This window comes from Pteropus medius, unplaced genomic scaffold (assembly GCF_902729225.1).
Source record: "Pteropus medius unplaced genomic scaffold, Ma_sr-lr_union100, whole genome shotgun sequence".
Lineage (NCBI taxonomy): Eukaryota > Metazoa > Chordata > Mammalia > Chiroptera > Pteropodidae > Pteropus > Pteropus medius.
In genome coordinates, this window is record NW_024351729.1 from 12401811 (window position 1) to 12421246 (window position 19436).

The 19436-nt window shown below is 34.7% G+C and overlaps 1 protein-coding gene and 1 pseudogene across 8 annotated transcripts in view; one reads left to right on the forward strand and one right to left on the reverse strand.

Annotated features, from left to right (window-relative positions):
* PARD3B (par-3 family cell polarity regulator beta) overlaps positions 1-19436 on the forward strand; it is a 901201-nt gene that overhangs the window by 144293 nt on the left and 737472 nt on the right. The gene's annotated exons all lie outside the window — the stretch shown is intronic.
* LOC120587845 (uncharacterized) lies at positions 5632-5750 on the reverse strand (annotated as a pseudogene).

Genomic DNA, 19436 nt, shown 5'->3' on the forward strand with positions numbered 1-19436 from the left:
TAAATATTTTCCTCCTAAATGGAAAAAATGTTTCTTTTATTCAACTATAGTATCTTATGGCCTGATGTCCCCAAAAGTAAACATGTTAATTTGGCATTTGGAATTTTTTAAATTTTAGTTATAACTTTATTTGAAAATTTAATTTTTATACAGTTAAAATAATCATGGCTAGAATATCTAGAGCACTATTTTATATGTGCTTTATATGAAATACACTTTATATGAAATAAATAACAGATTTTTAAAAAATTGATAGTGTCTCCATATAAGGAGAGGAATGTAGCTCTGGATTGAATTTTTGACAAACAGTCTTTTATTATGACATCTAGTTGATTAACACTTCAACCAAATCATTGTTTTAAAATATCTCCTTTCACTGTCTAATAGATGTAGAGCTGCAAGCATACACAAAACCTGGCATCTACTTTGTACTCCTCATCATTCATTTTGGGACAATGCCAGTGCCTTGGTTATAGTTTTAAAGTTCAATCTAAACGCTTTAAGAATTCATCTACGGCTAGACAATTTTTATACATGACTTTCTTTGAGTGACACAGATAGTGTCAAAACAAACGGTATCTTAAGCATAAAAGGTGGTAGGACAGGAGTTTTGAACAAAAGACACCTTTTCAGGTTTTTTTCTTTGGTTTAAATTATATAAAATTATTTTACTACTAGAAATTTAACACCTGTGAAATGTCAAAAATTAAAATACAAAATACCAAAATCATCTGTAAACACAAGCAGAAGTAATCATTGAAAACCAGATATATAAAATTTTTTTCACAGATATTCAAACATTAATATTACATAGTTACTTTTCATACAAAATTGGTAGAGTTACATGCTTTTCTTTGACTTAATAAATCAGTTTGCAATGTGTTTATTCTTCGAAAGGTGATTTTAATGTCGGTGTAATGTTCTCTCCTTATTTAAATGGAAATTTTTAGCTTCTTTTTATATATTTTTGCTATAATTCTGGTCAATAATTAGTTTATGGTAGGTAAATTGTAGAAGCAAGATGTATTTTCAGTATAAAAATCTTAGGATATTTTAAGAAGATAACTTTCAGCACTTTAAGTATAGAGTAGAATTCCTGTCTAGAAAACTGTCAATGACTACGTTAATGGAGCTTACTGAGCTGGTTGCTTACCTGGGCAGCTATATATTGGTTTCGATCTCTCACGGTGTTTGGAAGAAAAATTTCCATTTGTTTTACAAGAGACTAGTAGTAAATTATTAGCCGTAATTTGCTTTAAAAACATTTCTCCCTTGAAATATATATATGAAGAATTTAGGGCAAGTTTAACTTTTAAATTAGTTTTCTGTTTAAAACATCTATTTTCTGTTAAGCGTTACTTTGTTGTGGATTTAATTTAACCATTGTCTGGGATTTTATTAATGCCATAGAATACCTTTTTTCACAAACTGAGAAGAAAAGTATTTGTGGTTGCCTTCTTCTGAGGAAGACTTTCCAAATATGAAAATAGTTATTATGGAATTAATTACAAGATCATAATTAGAATACCTTCTATGATTCTAATTAGAATTTATTTTGTTGAGAGTTTACCAAGTATGAGGCACATTGCTGAAATAATTACTTACATTATCTCATTGAAGCTTTGGGATTATTCAGTGAGGTAGATCTGTTGTCCCCATTTTACAGGTGAAGGAACTACTGCTTAGAGAGCATGCCCACGGTCACAGAGCCAGTCTATGGCTGCGTCAGGAATCAAACTCAGATGTCTCAAGCCAGCATTCTTAATCACTGTGCTGGACACAGAGTTAGCTTTTTCATGCTCATGGTATTTGGAACTCTTGAATTTTCTTTGTACTGGTTCACGTATAAAGTTTTTGTACCATGAATCCATACCCATTATGTAGTTTATGTGAAAAAGCAATAAGATGCCTCTTGTTAAAGAGATTGGGTATGTAGGGAGAAGGGTTGGGTTGGAGAGTCAAAGGAAGTGACAACTAATTTATTTTCTGTTGCTTTATGCTCTTGTAAAAATCATAAAAAAAATTGGTTGTGAATCTCTTTACTTTTATGAAATATTTTAATTTCTGTAGAGTTGCCATGCATTATTCAAGATTATGAGATGATTTGAATTTCAGGAGCAGACAGATTTTCTGATGAGGATTTCAAGCTGTGTAATTATGAAACCCATATAGGTTAAAAGTTCAGAACTCGTTAGCTTAATCATTAAAAAATAACCAATTTCTAAGCCTGGCCTGTCATTTCATAGGGGTACAGTTACACTCCCACTTACTGAGGTGCTCCTGGCTTCTGCCTCATGTCCCACTGTGTCCCAAGAGTGTTCATGACTACCTACCACATAGCTTATCCTATATTACTGCATAATTTATAAAGAAAATTTGTATTTTATGGTAGTAAATTTGATACTATAAAGTAAGGCACATGTCTAGTAATTTCTTTAACACTTTTCTTGGCTCCTTAAAAATTCAAGGAAGTTCACGAATGAGTGCCAAATATCAAAAAAGTTCATTGGAACCTGTTACATGGTGTCAGAGCATACTATTAGGAAATAAATTGTAAAATTCCTTCAGAAAAAGCATAAATGTTTCAGAATAAGATATAAGGAAATGAATGTTCAAGTAAAAGAAGTAGCTCATAAAGGAGCATTTCTTATTGTGGTGAAATATATGTAACAAAATTTACCATTTTAACCATTTCACTGGCATTAGGTACATTCACGTTGTTGTACAACCCTCACCACAGTCCATCTTCAGAACTTTTCACCTTATGCAAATATTATTGAGAATATGTTTGGATTCATAGAGATGCTTAGAACTGTTAAAGCTTTTGACTTTTCAATTTATGACTTTCAAATTAACTTTGAAGTTGGAGCTTTTGTTACTTCAGGTAAAACACATGACACTGAATGATATAAAGGAAATCTTTGCCCAGCTTTTGAAATACTGTCAGGGTCATGTTTATTTTCTTTGAGATGCAGTGATATTGAGGGGAAAACTATATGCACATAAACAGTCTTACAAAGACCATTTGAGATGATTAAAGATACTGTGATCAAACAGTTAAAGATGGAAAATAAAATATGGTATTTATGAGATTTTTGACTGGCATGAAGATTTTAATGCATATTATCTTGCTTTGCTAATCAAGGTGATTGAGATGCACTTGCCTGTTAAGTAGAAGTTGCTTTCGGCTTATAGTTATCAGAGATTTTACATTTATCTTCTTTTCATTTGAATGCTACATAAACCCTTCCCTTTAAATCTGAGAGGGTCACTATTTTTTTTTTCTTAGAGTAATACTGTTACATGTTGAGAATATATATATTTTTAATGCTTAGAGAATGATAACAAAAAAAGAATTATTTATTGGTTCATTTCATGCTTGGTAAGATTCCAACTGTCAAAACATTATAAAATTTTGAACCTAGAGGCACATTTCATCACCAGAGTACTAATTACTGCAGAGAACTGGAGCGAGTTATTATGTAGTAGTATTTATTAGAGCTGCCCAATTTTAATATTTTTGGACTAGAGACATTTAAATAAAAGGTTAAGCTGTTTTGGCACAAAAGTGGGAAGAAAAACTCACAATGCGTGCAACACTGTCAAATATAATATAGGAAGGGAGGAAGTAATTGAAAATTAGCCACCTACTTACACTGAGACTCAACATCTTATTTTCAGAGATGCCCTGAGCATGGCCAATATTATTCTTGATTTATTTTCATTTTGTTTAGTATTGGGCACCTGCTTTCTGCTAGGCACTGGTGATGTGAGGAAAATGTGACAGACAAGTGTTTCCCTTCAAGGAGCCTCAATTCTTGCAGGGGTGGGGGAAGAGACAACAAGCAAAGCAGCAACAATTATACAGCAAGTAATGCATGGTAAGTGCTATAGAGACCAACATAGCACAGTAAATGATTGGGGGTGGTGGGGGAAAGGGCATTTTAAGTAAAGTAGTTAAAGGAATCTCTTCTAGGACATGCCATTTAAGAATAGTCATGAATGAAGGTCATTTTGAAATATGTCATATAAAATTTTAATAATGAGGACACAGATATCTCTCTTATAGTATACATAGAATGAATAAAATTACTATAAGTAGAATAAAATAAATAAAAATAACTATAAAATAAAAGAAGCAAATATAGTAATATTATTAAATAAAACATAGTTATACTCTAATGGATGTTTATTAAATATCTGTCATATACAAAGCACTGACTAGTTACTAGACTAGGGAGGAGAAAAGATAAGGAATGTGTCTCTCCATTTAGGAAAATTACAATTCAGTGTGTCATTGTGGTTTCCTAAGAAAAGAGGAACTAGCAGTCCAAAGCAACAGGTTTTCTGTTTGGCCGAGCACTGACAAATTATGTTTACAGATCTGTCTCTTCATCTCTATCTCTCTCCCCTCCCCAGCTAATACTGTGAGGTCCTTCAGTGATGATCATATGTCCATTCAGTGCATAATAGGTGCTCAGTAGAGGCTCTTTGCTTGGGGGAGTGGTTGAGTGATTGAAGACAGAAGACAGACCTTAGGCTGTTAAAATAAGGTTTTGAAGAAAGAGAGACAGCATAACTTGCATGTATTTGCAGGGGTGAAATTTATTTAAGAGTAGGAAAAAATCCATCAAAGTCTTAGAAGGAAACAGAGACAGCAGAGAAGATGTCAATATGCAAATGAAGAGATGAGTGATAGACTACAACTCCAAAAAATCAGGTAGAGTGTGGTTACCAGCCCAGGTCGGGATTGATCTTGAAAAATTTGGAGTGACATTTTTCTTTCAGAGAAAGGAGAAAAAATAAGATGTGTTGAATAGGTGAGAATGATTTTGAGATATAGAGGAAAAAAATCTAGTGTCACAAATTTAGTGAAGGAAAAAGGGTCATCATCTGAAATAAAGACGGATTAGAAGCTCTTAAAGACAGACAGGTTTTGGAATTTGAGGGTTTTTTTAGATTTTAGAAAGGTAGTAGATGCATGTACTATATACTAAGTATCACCTCCTCCCTCCCTTCCCCCGCAAATAGGAATAAGTCTGATGTGGTACCACATGATGATACACATTGGTATTTCTTTTGCAAACATATTAATATTTACACTTAGTGGGATAAAGATGACAAATGGCCTCCAGTCATCATAGTTTGTACCAAATTTATAAAAAGCTGGCAAGGAAAAAACCCAACTGGGTTTTCAGAGCGCTTTAGATGTTGGAATAATGAATAAGGCATTATGGACCTGTGGAACTTGCATTGTCTGTTTCTGTTTACAGGGATAATAGAGAGGATGAAGGTATTTACGGTTTGAAAAGAAGGAGGCTTTTTGAGCAAGGGAGTATTTAGGGTAGCTGCTGTAATGTCTGAGATGGCAAAGTGGTTGCTTATTGAACCTCATCACCACATTCCCGTGCCTTCCTATGCACCCTCCCTATGCACACTCCCCAAATAATATACTGTGAATGTTAAGTTTCAGGGCTCTGTGTATATTGTTATTGTATATATCCTGTTGTGACTTGGTTTTTTTCAGTGTGTGTGTGTGTGTGTATTTTTTTTAGGCGAGGCAACCCTTTGTTGACCTCACAGATTGCAAGGACCTTGTCAGCTTATTTTTTATTTTTTATTTATTTTTTACACCTACAGCACCTGGTCTTCCTAGGTGGTCTCCCATCCAAGTACTAACCAGGCCCAACCCTGCTTAGCTTCCAAAATCGGACAGGATCGGGCTTGTTCAGGGTGGCATGGCCGTAGACATGGTCAATATATTTTTAAGATTCAACCACATTCATGCATGTACATTTGGCTCATTAATTTGCACTGCTTCCTATTGAAGCACATTTGGACTGTATATAATTTTTTCTTTTGTTTCATTTTACTATTGAACATTTATATTTTGTCTTTTGAAGCACATGGGCAAGAATGTATCTAAGGTATAAGCAGAGAAGTAAATTTACTGGAAAAACATCGAGATAAAAATATTTTCATCATTGACAAGATAATGTCAAATTGTATTCCAAATTAGGTGTGCCAGTTCTCATTCGTTATATGTTTATTTTCTTATGTTTTATTGTGGTAAATATACATAATATAAATTTTAACCATACCAAATTTTAACCATACCATTCGGCGGCATTAAGCACATTCACATTGTTGTGCAAGCATCCCCACCATCTGTCTTCAGAAGTCTTTCATTTACCTCAGCTGAAACTCTGTACCTGTTAAACATTAACTCTTCATTTTCCCTTTTCTCCTCCCAGCCCCTGACAATCACCATTCTACTTTCTGTCTTTTTGAATTTGACTATTCTTAGGTACCTCATATAAATAGAATCATACAATATTTGTCCTTTTGAGGCTGGCTTCTTTTACGTAGCATAGTGTCTTCAGGGTTCATCCATGACGTAACTTGCGTTAGAATTTCTTTCTCCTTTCAAGGCTGAATAGTATGCTAAAATATGTATATACCACAGTTGTTTATCTATTCATCCACACTGTTGCTTGAGGATCATCTTGTATTTTTTCTGTCTAGCCCTGGAACAACAATTTCCTCAAGAAGTTCTGGTTCTTCTTATTGGAGAATGATATCTGGAAAACTCTACATCCAGTTTTCCCTATTATTACTGATGTGTTGTTTCAAGGCCCTCTTCGTGTGCAGAGCTAGGAAATACATGTTTATTAACACATGTATGTATGCACATTTATATTTATTTTTATACTTGCCCACCTTTATATCTATTAAAATCTCTGAGGTCATACTGATAACTCTGATTCCAATCCACTAATTCAGGCTTAATTCTAGCCTTCCCTTTCTCCTTATTTATAGCTCTTTTCTCTGAGAATGATAAATCTATCATTATCCTTAATATATACTTATTTTTGCTCAATCTTAATTATATATGAAATAAAATTTCATATTTGCTAGTCCATACCCCTGTATAAAGCAAATTTACTGGCTAGTGTACCACATTTGTATACTTAAATATTTGTTTCAAGCATAACCATAATACCCTTATTGAACCAGAAAAAAAAAACCCTCTAAAAATCAACATCCAATAAATGTTCATATTTCCCTTTTGTCTTATAATTTTCTCTAACAATTTTTTAGTTTGTGTCAAACTCTAAATAAGGTCCCTGCCCTTTCTGAGATTGAGTTATATGAGCCCAGTAAATTCTTCACTTTGCCAAGTTAGTTTGGGCATCAGTCACTTGTCACCCAAGTGCCCTGACAAAAGCAGGGTGATTGGTCAGTCAGCTCTGTCATTCCACAAAGAACAATTGGAGGAAACTTCTGATTTAAAGAAATTATTTCAGCAGAGAAAACCAGACAGTGAGAATATGCACATGAGCACTCTAGAGTTTTTTAGAACACCCCATTATACTGTCTAGTTATCTTTATGATATCAAAATTACATGAAATAAAAGCTCTGATACCTTTTTCACTGTAATTTACCAAAAAAAAAAAATCCCAATCAACAAAACAAAAAACTCAGCATGAACTCATGGCAAGTCATCAGTAGCTAATACCTAATCACTTTGCTTGTGGATTCACCATTCAGTTTCCAATTTGACAATATGTTATAGTGATGTGCTGTAATTTTCATTTTAAGCTATACAACAGAAATGATATTACATTTAATGGCTGAATAGCTTCCATGTTACAATTAGAGGTATCCTGAGCAATGAGAGGTGGCAAATTATCCTTTAAAAACAAAATTACAGGACACTCACAAAGAACCGGCTTTTAAAAGGCTTACCAACAAGGCATCCTTGAAGTGAATAGGCAGTATGCTTCGCTAATCTCTACTAAACTCTTTCAATTGAGGTTTTAGTTGCTTTTGAAAGTAATGCTCTTTAGAAATCCTAGTGTACAGAGATCAAGAGTGAAGAACTATTGGAGATAATAAAATAATTAAAATAGATTAGTAGTTACTAACCAATCATTTAAAAAATTTTAATTTAATATGGGATTCTTGTCTTTACTGATGACTTTGTATTTAACCCTAGTAAATTTTAATCCCCAGTGACACTCAGTGCAGTTTAAGAACTTTTTTTTAAATATGCTTTTTGGAAATCAATCATTTTTCTAATGGATGGATATTTTTTCCTGTAGTTATCGCTAGACAAGAATTTTGCTTGTCATTTTAAAAATCTGCTTTTTAAGCTATTTCAGTTTATTCAACTTCTTAAAAAGCAGATGCTGTTTTTCTTTCCATTTCTGCTGCTGTTGACTATAAAACTGAGTATTCCTGGCACTTGATCAATTAAAACGTAAATCGTAACCAAGACTACTTTGTTTTGTATCCAGACTTCTGTGCAAAACATATGGGAAGACCCAGTTTGAAATTTGCAAGACATTTCAGAGAAGATGATGGCCTTCTATGAAAAAGGAAAGACTTTGAAATGCTCGGTTCTTTCTAGCCTAATTAAAGCATCTTTACAAACCCCTTTGTCCCTTTGAATTAGCTTTTCAGGATCTAATGATGAAGTCAGAAGTCATGAGTCTTTTGTGGTATGGCTTCAAATTGTCTTCCCAACTTATTTTCCACACACGCCCTCACCCATCTCCTCTACCCCACAATTCTCTCCAGATCCGACTTTTCCTGTGATCCTCACTGCTGACCTTTCTATATGCTCCTCTCTCCCTTCACTTCCAGGCATATCTAAATCCATCCTCTGCAAATCTGCCATCGTCTGAGCTCCCATTCCACACTGCATTGACTCAAATTCTATCTGTTGTGTAATTCCATAATTATCTACCTGCTCCACTTAAGCAATATTTCTCAATATGGACCATCAATCTTGCCTAGCGAGCACATTCATGGGACTTGACCCTGATGTACTGAAGCTCTCTCTGTCTCAAGGAGTGAGGCCATTGATTTACGTTTTTGACAAGCTTTCCAAGAAATTCTATGTATACTATCACTGGAACATTACTACATCAAAGTGCATACTTTAAAGGTAGGGGGCAGTTCTTAGTTGTATTTGTATCTCAGTGCCATACTTCCATTAAATGATCCATAAATGCTTGACAAGTAAATATTAAGATGTGGAACCCTGTACTGTCCCTGAGAGGTAATCATTATCTCCAGTTTGGTTGGTGTTGGCCCACATATATATGGTGTTGAGTTTAGGATATAGCGTTTGGCTACTCAGAGTATGGTCCACAGACCAGCCACATCTGCATCACCCAGAAATGCAGAATCTTGGGCCCCACTCTTGACTTACAAAGTCAAAACCTGTAACAAAAACCCACAGAGATTTGCTTGTACATTAAAGTTCGAGAAGCACTTTCAGAGGGCCAGAGTTACAATGCATTCGTGGAATATAGTGGGCAGGATTTTAATCCTTTAGACAAGGAGTGACTATTTAATGAGACCGTAAGACCTGAAGCATTACAAGATGTATATTGAAAGATTGGGTACTTTGAGGAGAAGGTAGTGAGAATGGACTGTTAAAAAAAAAATTATGACATGCAGTGGAAGAAGCATGAATGGATAAGGTTACCCGATATCCTTATATTGGTGTAAGTTGGGAGAAATTTCATTTTTCCGTCATTTCTGCCAGGATTTTCCACAATGGACTGCGTACCTCATTCCCTTAATTATTGGAGAATGAAGCAGTTAATAGTGATTGTAGTTTTAATAAGGTAGTCTAAGTATTGGAAGCATAAACTAAGTAAGTACCTTTGCGGAAAACCCAAACATTTTTTAACTTTGTAGGAAATAGATTCAGTGGAAACTTGAGATATGGCTACATAGTTTTGAGGCATTTTAATGTAATGTTAAAGTATTTCTAACTTCTTTAAGTCCAATCAGTATGCCCACATGATTAAATAATGAAAAATTGTTAATTACTTCCACAGGGTTTTCCCCTCAATTGAATGTACATACTTGGAAATGCTAAGTAGAAAAATGTTACTTAAGCCTTTCCATTTTTCTCCTCTTTAAAGCGATCCTCCCATTCCCCGCAACCCCCATCTTAGCCCTGCAGTGCAAACAGGTGAAAGTCTCTTTCCTCTCTGTTGATTTCAGTTCAGCCAGTTTGAGAGCCAGGTCAGCGCAGTGGCGGCATAGATTGCAGGGAGGAGTGGCTTAGGGCTAGGGAATAAGGAATTCAGCAGACACCCAAAGTAATGCTGAATGGTTTAAATGAGTATACTTATAAAGTGAGCAGAATGAATTGTAGTAATCCCTATGTGAGCTGAAAGTGGGCAGGTAGCCAGAAAGCCAAATTAAGAAACAAAAAACTTGAGGGTAGCAGAAGTATAGGGAGAGATGGCTGTAGTAGTGACATTTTAAGGGATGGCACATTTTCCTGAGGAAGCTGCAGCAACAGTGGCCTAGGTGTGGCTGCTCGTGTGTCTGTCAGCCACTGACAACCAAGAAAGCACAGCTTCAGCTTAGTAATTTCTCAGTTTCTGTGCTCCATGGCCACAGCAATTGTTATTTGTGATGACAGTTCCATCGAATCACCTCAGACCAAATTTGCCTGTATTGCATGTCTTTTAATATTATGTGAATGTTCTAATTGTAGCACTTACGATGTTGAGGGGCAGAATCTAACTCAAACTAGTTTAAAGTTTGTTATTGTAATGAAACATGGAAATTTCAGGGAACCCTAGGGCAGAAAGGCAGGCCTCATGAGAAATGAAAGCAGGAATGGGAATGTTTTTAGGACCCAAAGCAATTCTTTCAGGTCTTACATGGTTTTATTCATCTGTATGATTCCCTAGGAGATCTAGTCTCTGTATCTTCTGTTTCTCTTCCCTTTTCCCCTTGATTAGTTCTTACTGCTTACTGACCTTACACATGGCCTCCATCCCCAGCATTGTCATGACTTATTAGGTTCAGTATCCACTGTTGACTGGCAATAGTCTCTTGTGTCTTGGATCAAATTCAAAAGGGAGTGAGAGTACCAGGTTTCTTTAGTTTATCTCTATAAGCCAAACCAAACAAGTGCTTGGCTGCTTTTGAGAGATGTGCATCCCTAGTCAGTCAGCTGTGTTGACTTTGGTCATATGACATATAAACCTGCTTCTTTTAGAGACTGCAGAAGCATAAGGTAATAAAATATACATGTATCATTGAATTTTAATCATGATCACCTATGACATGTTCAGTTAACCAACAGTGGTACAGCTCTAACTCTTTTCAAGACGCATTTGGTAGAATATACAATCATGAATAAAATACACCTTGAGAGAATTTATAATCTAGTGGAGAGATAACAGCCAATTAACCAAAACAGTTGTTCTCTAACAGTTTTGAAAATAGAGTATAGTTATAGCTGTGTTTTATGATACTGTTGAAATTCCTACTTATTATCTGACCTCATTTTGTAAAGACATACTTCTAATGAAACTTTTCAAAAGCATGTTTTGTGGATTACTTTAGTTGAAAGCATTTTATTGTAATGGTTATAATGGAGTAATTATTTCATGGCAAACAAGGCTAATGCGGAATATTTGTAGACTGAGGTATGTTTTCAAAGCCTAGTGGATTAGCAAAGAGTTGAGGAATTAGGGCCAAGTACCTTCAAATGCTTGTCTCTTTATTTTTGAAATTAAAGCTGATATTTGAATAGACAGAAAATATGAGTGATGAACATCTTTGATCATCTTAATAGTAGATATCTTTAAAGTGTAAATTAACTGCTAATTTAATTCACTGTAATACCATGTGAAGTGATGTGTTTTTATTTAAAACCTTGTAATTTGGATGAAAATATGCAAATTTTTAACCACATGTAACCGTCTGGTAATTTCATTTTACCTTTTCATACAGTTCTTTCATAATACCAAACTTACTTTTATTAAAATATTATTATTGTTTTTGATTACATTAAAATAATAAAGAGACATCAGAAGCATTATTAATTATATAGTTATCTTTTTTATAATCACAAATTTCAGGATAATCTATATAATTACTTTTAATATACTTTTGCATTAGGTTAATATTTCACCTCATCATAGAATATAAATTAAAGGAAGTAGGTAACCACCTGAATCTTTGTTGTGATTATATAAGAACAATAGGTAACTCAAACTATTTAAATACTATTTTATACTTGTGAATAAATCTATGAAATGTATAGATTCATATCCTACTTCTCTGCTTTTTTTTCTGTTAAAGTAAAAATTTTAAGTATTTGCCTGTTGAAGTTACTTTCTTTTTAAAGATTTCTTTGTCAGTATTGGCAAGAGGTATGTAGCAATGCTGCCTTTAGAAGATTTTTATAAAGGTCAAATGAGAAAACAGTTAACTCTTATTTAGCGTTAGATTAATAGGTGTTTGGATTAATTATGCTAAAGTGAAAATAGAAATTTCATTCTTAAAATTTTAAATTACTGCGAGCCAACAAAAATATCCATATATGAGATAACATCTCTTATTTGTAGTCATATGTAACAAATAGAAGCCCCATTAGGTTCATTGCCACGTGGGGATTCCTGCCGCCCCTGGCAGTCTACCATGCATCTTTCACAGTTGTGGCCATACTGTGTTTTTGTCTGTGTTCTGACCAAATTTGAATGGAAGGTTGGAATTGAGCCTTTTAAATATTTAAATGTGCTAAAATAACTTATACTAAAATACTGAAATCAAGGTAAAAACTGCATATTGCTTAACATACAAACAACTATTAAAATTATTAATCAGTTGGCAAAGGGATACCATTAAACAACTTGCTATATAATATGGGAAAGGAATCAGATGGTTCGTAATTGGAAAAAGAAAAAATGAATTGATGGCTTTAATATTTTTAGTGAATTCTTGAAGCCAAAGGGAAAAATTAAACTTAAAAAAAATATTACTTTTCCAAAGATCTTGATCAGGCAATGCAGATTTGGTATTGGCAGCAAGCAATAGACACAGAAACTTCAACCAGCATGCCAATGATTCAGAGTTAACCAGGAGGAATATCAGTGATGCCGGTTGTATTAGTTAGCTTATGAGTTCCACTGCTTTGACAGGGACCAGATGACAGTGGCTTAAACAGGATAAAAAGTTTATTTCTGCCTCATGGAGAAGTCTAAGCCGAAGGTGATGTTGGGAGTGGAAGCCAAGCATCTCTGCTGTCAGAGGTCTTATCACGCTACCAGGCGTTAGCAGTGTTTCTTAACCCTGTCTACACATTAGATTTATCTGGGGAGCTAAAAAAAGAAGAAGAAAAAAAGACTCCTGGACTCTGTAGCAGACTATAAGTTAATCTCTGGGAATTAATACACTTCAGACTTAGTGAATCAGAATCTGTGGTCAGAACTTAGTCATTAGACCTTACGTTGCTACAAGGGAGTCTGTAGCTGCAGACAGTGTACAGCAAAAAATTGGTGGGTTTTATTACTGAAAAGAAGATAGATACTAGGGGATGACTAGTTGTTTTTTTACCTGCCAGTTAGAATTTGATACACTTAACAATAATAATAACTTAAAGTCAATTGGTAGAGAAGAAAAGAGTGATGGAGTGTGAGGCTAGTCGGCATAAGTGAAATTAGGGGTGGTGCTCTGCTGAATACCTACAGGAGGTACAAACTGAGACCTGTGTGTGCCAAGCAGGTGAAGAGGGCCAGGTCTGCCCCAGAATGGAAGAGCTACTTTAAAGGGGCAGCTCTACCAGTTATTGCCATTTAGGAAAGTGGCCTAGGTTTTTACAGATCCAGATAGAAAGCTAGATCTTTACTGAAATGTCAGCCAAATTTAACATTTTTGAGTTGGATATGATAAGAGCCACTTATAAATTTGACATCAATTTATGGCCTAATATTTAGAAGACAGAGCATTTTTTTCAGTGACAAACTAATGTTCCTCAAAATTCATTCTAATATTTAAAAATATATAATTTGCTAAAAGTGACAATAAAAGCTGTATTAATAGACAGTAACCTTTTTGCCATCTTAGCAAAACTATATGTGATACTTCTGTATTCCTAAGTTGCTGTACTTGAATTAATTTAAAAATTTTCTATGATGCTTGTAGAAGTCTAATTGTGAATAAACTTTTAATAAAATAAGCTTATAGATTTTGGATGCTTTAATTTTGTCAGCGATTTTGTGATATTTTTGACTGTCTTATTTGGCTCTAGTTCGTTAAGAGCTACCTCTGTATGCAGAGGCACTTTGTCAACCATAAGGCATTGTACTGATATTTTTCAGTTATTTGCACTGTGTCTGACACAAAAACCCTCATTGAATGAATGCTGAATAAATGATACATTTGTTGGATAATCATTAGTGTTTCTATCCCTAAGACAAGACATTTACTGATTTTAATTAAATTAATATCGATAGATAGGAAATAAAAATAAGAAATATTTCTGACATATTTTCTCCATTTTCATAAACTAGGTAGATTGAAGTGAGCTTTTTTATCCATTGGCAAATATTGGATCTCACAGATTCAGTTAATTACTTGATAGAAAGTTAACTCTTTTTCTTAGTTAGTAAGGACATTATTTTTTGAAGTGGAATTTGTCACAACTTTATAATGACATAAAATACATTTCTAAAAATGTCTAACTTCTACCTTTGGATGTGTTTATCTGATAATATCTGGTTTTCAAATGCTTTGGCAGTGGCCACTTTTTGGATGACTGTTATTGAATTAATAGGTTTACTTTCTATAATTTAAATGAAAACCAGGACCTTTAGATGCTTCTCAGAATAATCATGTTTGATTACTACGCCCATTGCAGAAATGGAAATGTATACCTTTTGTCAAAGACAGTGCTATTAGGATCTCATCTCTAAAATGTTTGATTAGTGAGATAAGAGATGAGGGCTGATATATGCTTTTAGAGTTTGGACAGGTATTGCAATCTTTCCCTTTTATTAATTCCAGATAGTATTGTTTTTGTTCCTCTTTAATCTGGATGGAGAAATACCAAGACTTTCGTGAGTGCTTAAATTTCTCAAATTACCTTGCCTATAATGCATTCATTGTGTGGAACTCTAGAGACAGTCTCAGAATGTGGGCAGGATGCTGTCCTGCTGCCCCCTTGGGTGTTTGAAGAGGGACAGAGGCTGTCCTATCTGCATCTGCAGCGCGCTCCCATCTTCTGCATCCTGCTGTTTCGTTTGGCTGAAAATGGTGGGTCAAGGAGAGCTGCTAAGAATTAGCGTAGAAAGAGAGAGTGTTCCATCCAAGTTCAGTAAATGAGGTATAATTTTTATAAATGTCACTATTTTAACATTTTACCTATCTCTGAGAAATGAGTAGTTGATATCCCATATATAACCATTTGGCCACTTTTAAATACTGAGGACGATATTTCCTGAATCAGCTATCTTTATTTTTTTTTTTTTTAGAAAAGTTAGAGTTGTTATAAATTCATCTTTTCACTCCAATATTAACTTTTAGATGCCATTGAATAAATTTTTAACAAAGTAAAGTATACCAGTTCTAAGGTGACTTAGCCACTGATAATAATTCAGTTCATTTCATGTTTAAGAAATGTATTAAAAATGAGAATGGTACATTTATGAAGAATTCGTAAATTGCTCTGAATTAGTTGACATTTCTTTTAGGCATAATACATACATTTTGCAACTTGCGAAAAAAAAAATTTAGTTTAATTATGCTTGTCAATAAACCAAAGACATTCATCTGTGTTTCATATTTGTGAAAGGACAAAAAGGAAGATTTTTGTTATTTGGTTTATTGGATTTTTTACTGTTCTCTACAACATCAGTCAGAAGACAATAAATAATTTTTAACACTTTACTACACGTTTTGAAGGAAATTTCTCTGTTCCATGTTTAGTTTATAGAACCTCAGGGTTTAAAGCCACCTTTCTCTTTTAAGGGAAATCAAAAGTAGTCTTGTCATTTCTTATAATTGCAAATGGGCTGCAAATCTGGAATGGGCAAAGAAGGCAGTGTGATAAGTCACTAGAAGAGAATTGAGGATCCAGGGCGAGGGCTGGATGGTAGAGAGATAAAGGTCATGATAATTTGTAGGAGAAAGTAGTAGGCATGAAGGCAGTAAATTGAAGGATGACCAGGTAAGATTTTTGAGGAAGGCCTGCATATTGTGATTGACACATTGGTCTAACCTAATTACTTTTATGACCTGAAAGTAATTTCCAAATTTCTTCTGGCAAGAAACAGTGATTTTTTTCCCCTATGCAAGTAATAAATTTGCTGATTTTGAATTCTTATATATGCCTTCTAGGCACAAAACAAGAACATGAAAATTGTTATTTTTGCAATTACTAACCTTATAGCTAATGCCTTTGCTTATACTGGTCTTATTATATTCTCTTCTTGGTCAGAACCCCCTTATGTACTACTGTTCTGGAAGCCTTGATATTACCTTTGACATTCCAAAGCACTTTTCATTACACTCTGTCTCCAGTCACTTTAAAAGAGCAGTAGCTATAGCTGCTTTCATTAAGGAGAGTTTGACAGGAATCATTTATTTTTCTCATGCATTGTTGCTAGTCACAATCTTCATTTTTAGCTTCTGTTTTCTTTTGCATTTCAGCTTGCCTGTTTCTTAGAAAATACTGGCAAGTAATTAATACCGTGTTTAGAAAATATAATGTCTCTCAATATTATAGTTGATTTATAGTGAAATCTTTTATGGATTTCATGCCCCAGGAGCAATACTTAGTAATGTATTCACAGCAAGAATGCACTTTAGAATTAATTATTTGTGTCATTCATCCAGGTATTCCCTTACTATTGAATTATTGCTTTCTTATTCAGTATAAATTTGCTTCTTATAGTTTTAGGCATGACCTCTGTCATAAGTGGATAGTTAAAAATTCCCTTCCAGGAATTCCCTCTGATTATCTACAACATTTTGGTTTGACTAACAGGCGTGCTGCATAATTTGGAGAGGTGGCTCTTTGATATTCAGTTTATTAATTATTTACGGAGTGACTGTGGAAGAGGGAGTAGTAGGAGATACAAATTGGTGGAAAATACTTTCTTTGCTTTCAAGGAGTTTATGATTTTACTGTGGAAACAAGGTGTACTTGGAAGTCTGATTGTATGCCTCAAGCAGTAAGATGGGCAACATATGTATTTATATGTAGGGTGGGTGTGGGTGAGCATGAGAGAAGTTGCAGAGAGCCAAAACTGACCCAGTCTATTTATAATTATTAGAATTTGACTGGGCCACTAGGCAGGGCAAGAGGGAGTGAGAACTGGGAAAGTGGCATAGTGTCATGATAAATACAGTGTGATAGAAATCTCTACACTGAGGTCTAGTGGTGAATACATTTAAAAATATAGGAGACTGAATATGAGGAAATTAAATATGAAGAAAGACAAACAAATCTAGGTTTTCTTCCTAGAGATTTCCCTCTTTTGTTTGAACTATGGCTATTTGAATAATCTATTTCAAAATTCTACTTAATCAGACAAGAGAAGGAACTCCTGGTATGATATAAAGAGATAGTTTGGTGGACACAATTAAGGATATTACTTAAAGAATAAGAAATTGTCTTTGAAAAAGGTATGATCTATTCTTACCAGGGAAAAGCATGAGAGAGTGCTGTGAATGTGTAGAGGGAAGTGTATTTTAATGTTTTCAATTTAATAAACATGATAGAAAATATGGTTAATATAAAGTAAGAACTAAAGTGAGCATAGTAATTTAAATTATTTCATGTACTATAATCTGTTTAATTTGCTGCATTTTATTTCTCTTCTAATCATTTGAATCCATATTTTGCAACATCTTAAAATTTAAAAAATACTTTGAAACTATAATCAAGTCTGAAGAACCTCTTTTCCTACTGGTACCATTTGGTTTAACATCCACTAGCCATTTGCAGGATGTTAGTTTAGAATCTGTGAAATCTACTTTACATATTTTATATATTCAAGCAATTAGCTATAAAGCATGAATGAGTTTGAGGCTCTGAAATGTATTCATCCAATATTTAGTAAACTATTGCCTTCCTTTTTTGGAGTATCCCAGTGAGAATTTCAAAGCAAACGAGAGAAAACCAAAGAAATGCCCCTGCGGCCAACTCTGTAAACTTGTGGGAGGTGACAGTAGTGTTTCAAGGACAATTCTGACATGATCCCCACCAGTGTCACATAGCCACTGACATCTGGGAAGTGACAGTAGCTGACAGGCCATGTTGGCATAGCAGAAATCAGAAATGGACTAGCTCAGTTGGATGAAAAATGTCATGCTGACTAGGAGGCTAAGAAGCAGAACACAGCAGTGGCAGCCTGCAAACAGTGGCTATTAACATTAACTAACAGACAGATTGAGTACAGTGAGGGCCGTAGGCCACCCATCAGTCGCTCTGCCATACTCGTACACATAGGAAGCCCTTTACTGTCAGCAGTAGCTTCTCTCAGTAAAAGGGAAGAGATGTTTATGTTCATTCTCCTGCTGGATAGTGACAGGTAAGAAATGCATCTTTTATTATGAATAGTAATGCAATTTTAATGTGACTTTGACCTTGAAGGTAAAGAATTGCTGAGCCATCATGTACAGCATCACTTAAAATGTATTCCCAGTTCAGCTACTGGTTCATCCTCATTCATCCCTGATCTCACACTTTTTCAAGATGGCAGCCTAGGAGCTGGAGTGTGTTTTAGGGGAATGGAGTCAAAGGCCTATGGACTGTGAAAATAAAATCATGGAGATAACATCTGGTTTTGCTTTTCATCATCTGCCCCTTGGCTGCTGAGTACGCCTGGTGAAAATCGCCAAACTGGGTGTTTTTACGTGGCTTGCTCCCTCTATATTCTTTCAGTGCTGGTTCTAAAACCTCATTGCCCTCATTAGGCCCAAACCACATCCCTGGCCTCAACTCATAGTTGATGATCTTCCTAGCTGCCTTATAGAACAAAACCTTGAGGCTTGCATAAACATTCTCTGTTCCTCATCTTACAGTCTAAAAAAATTAATTTTTGCTCTCCGAACTTGGGATCGCTTCTCCTACCCAAGGCTAATTTTTCTACTTGCCTTTTCAACCTCATTTCCTTATTTTACCCCTAGACCTTTTAACTTAGCCCCTTCTTTCTCCTTTCTTCAGCCTCTGTCTCTACTGTACTGAATGACCTCAGCTTTGTGTTCTTAAAGTCAAGCAGGGAAAACCAACCAACCAACAAACAAACTTCTTGTATTTCTTCCTTGCATTCATTTCTCTGCAATTCTCTAATCTCCCTTTCTCCTTAGATAAGTTGCTTAAATGAGTTGTTTAAAGAAGAATGTGATGATCTCACTTTACCTCCCAATTCTGTAATTCTGATTTCTTCCCTTATAATTCACTAAAGCTCCTTTGAAACTTTGAGTTCACTGAAGACTATAGTAAGAGGAAATATTGTATGGCAAATGAGAAGGTCATTAGGCCAGAATGGGATACTGTGTCAGAGCTGGTGGGCCCTGACTGGCCAATTGGGTAAGGCTGCCCTTGGTGTTAAGTGTTTTTTCTTGCCCTCTTTGTTTTTTAATATGTGTATGTTTCATTCCG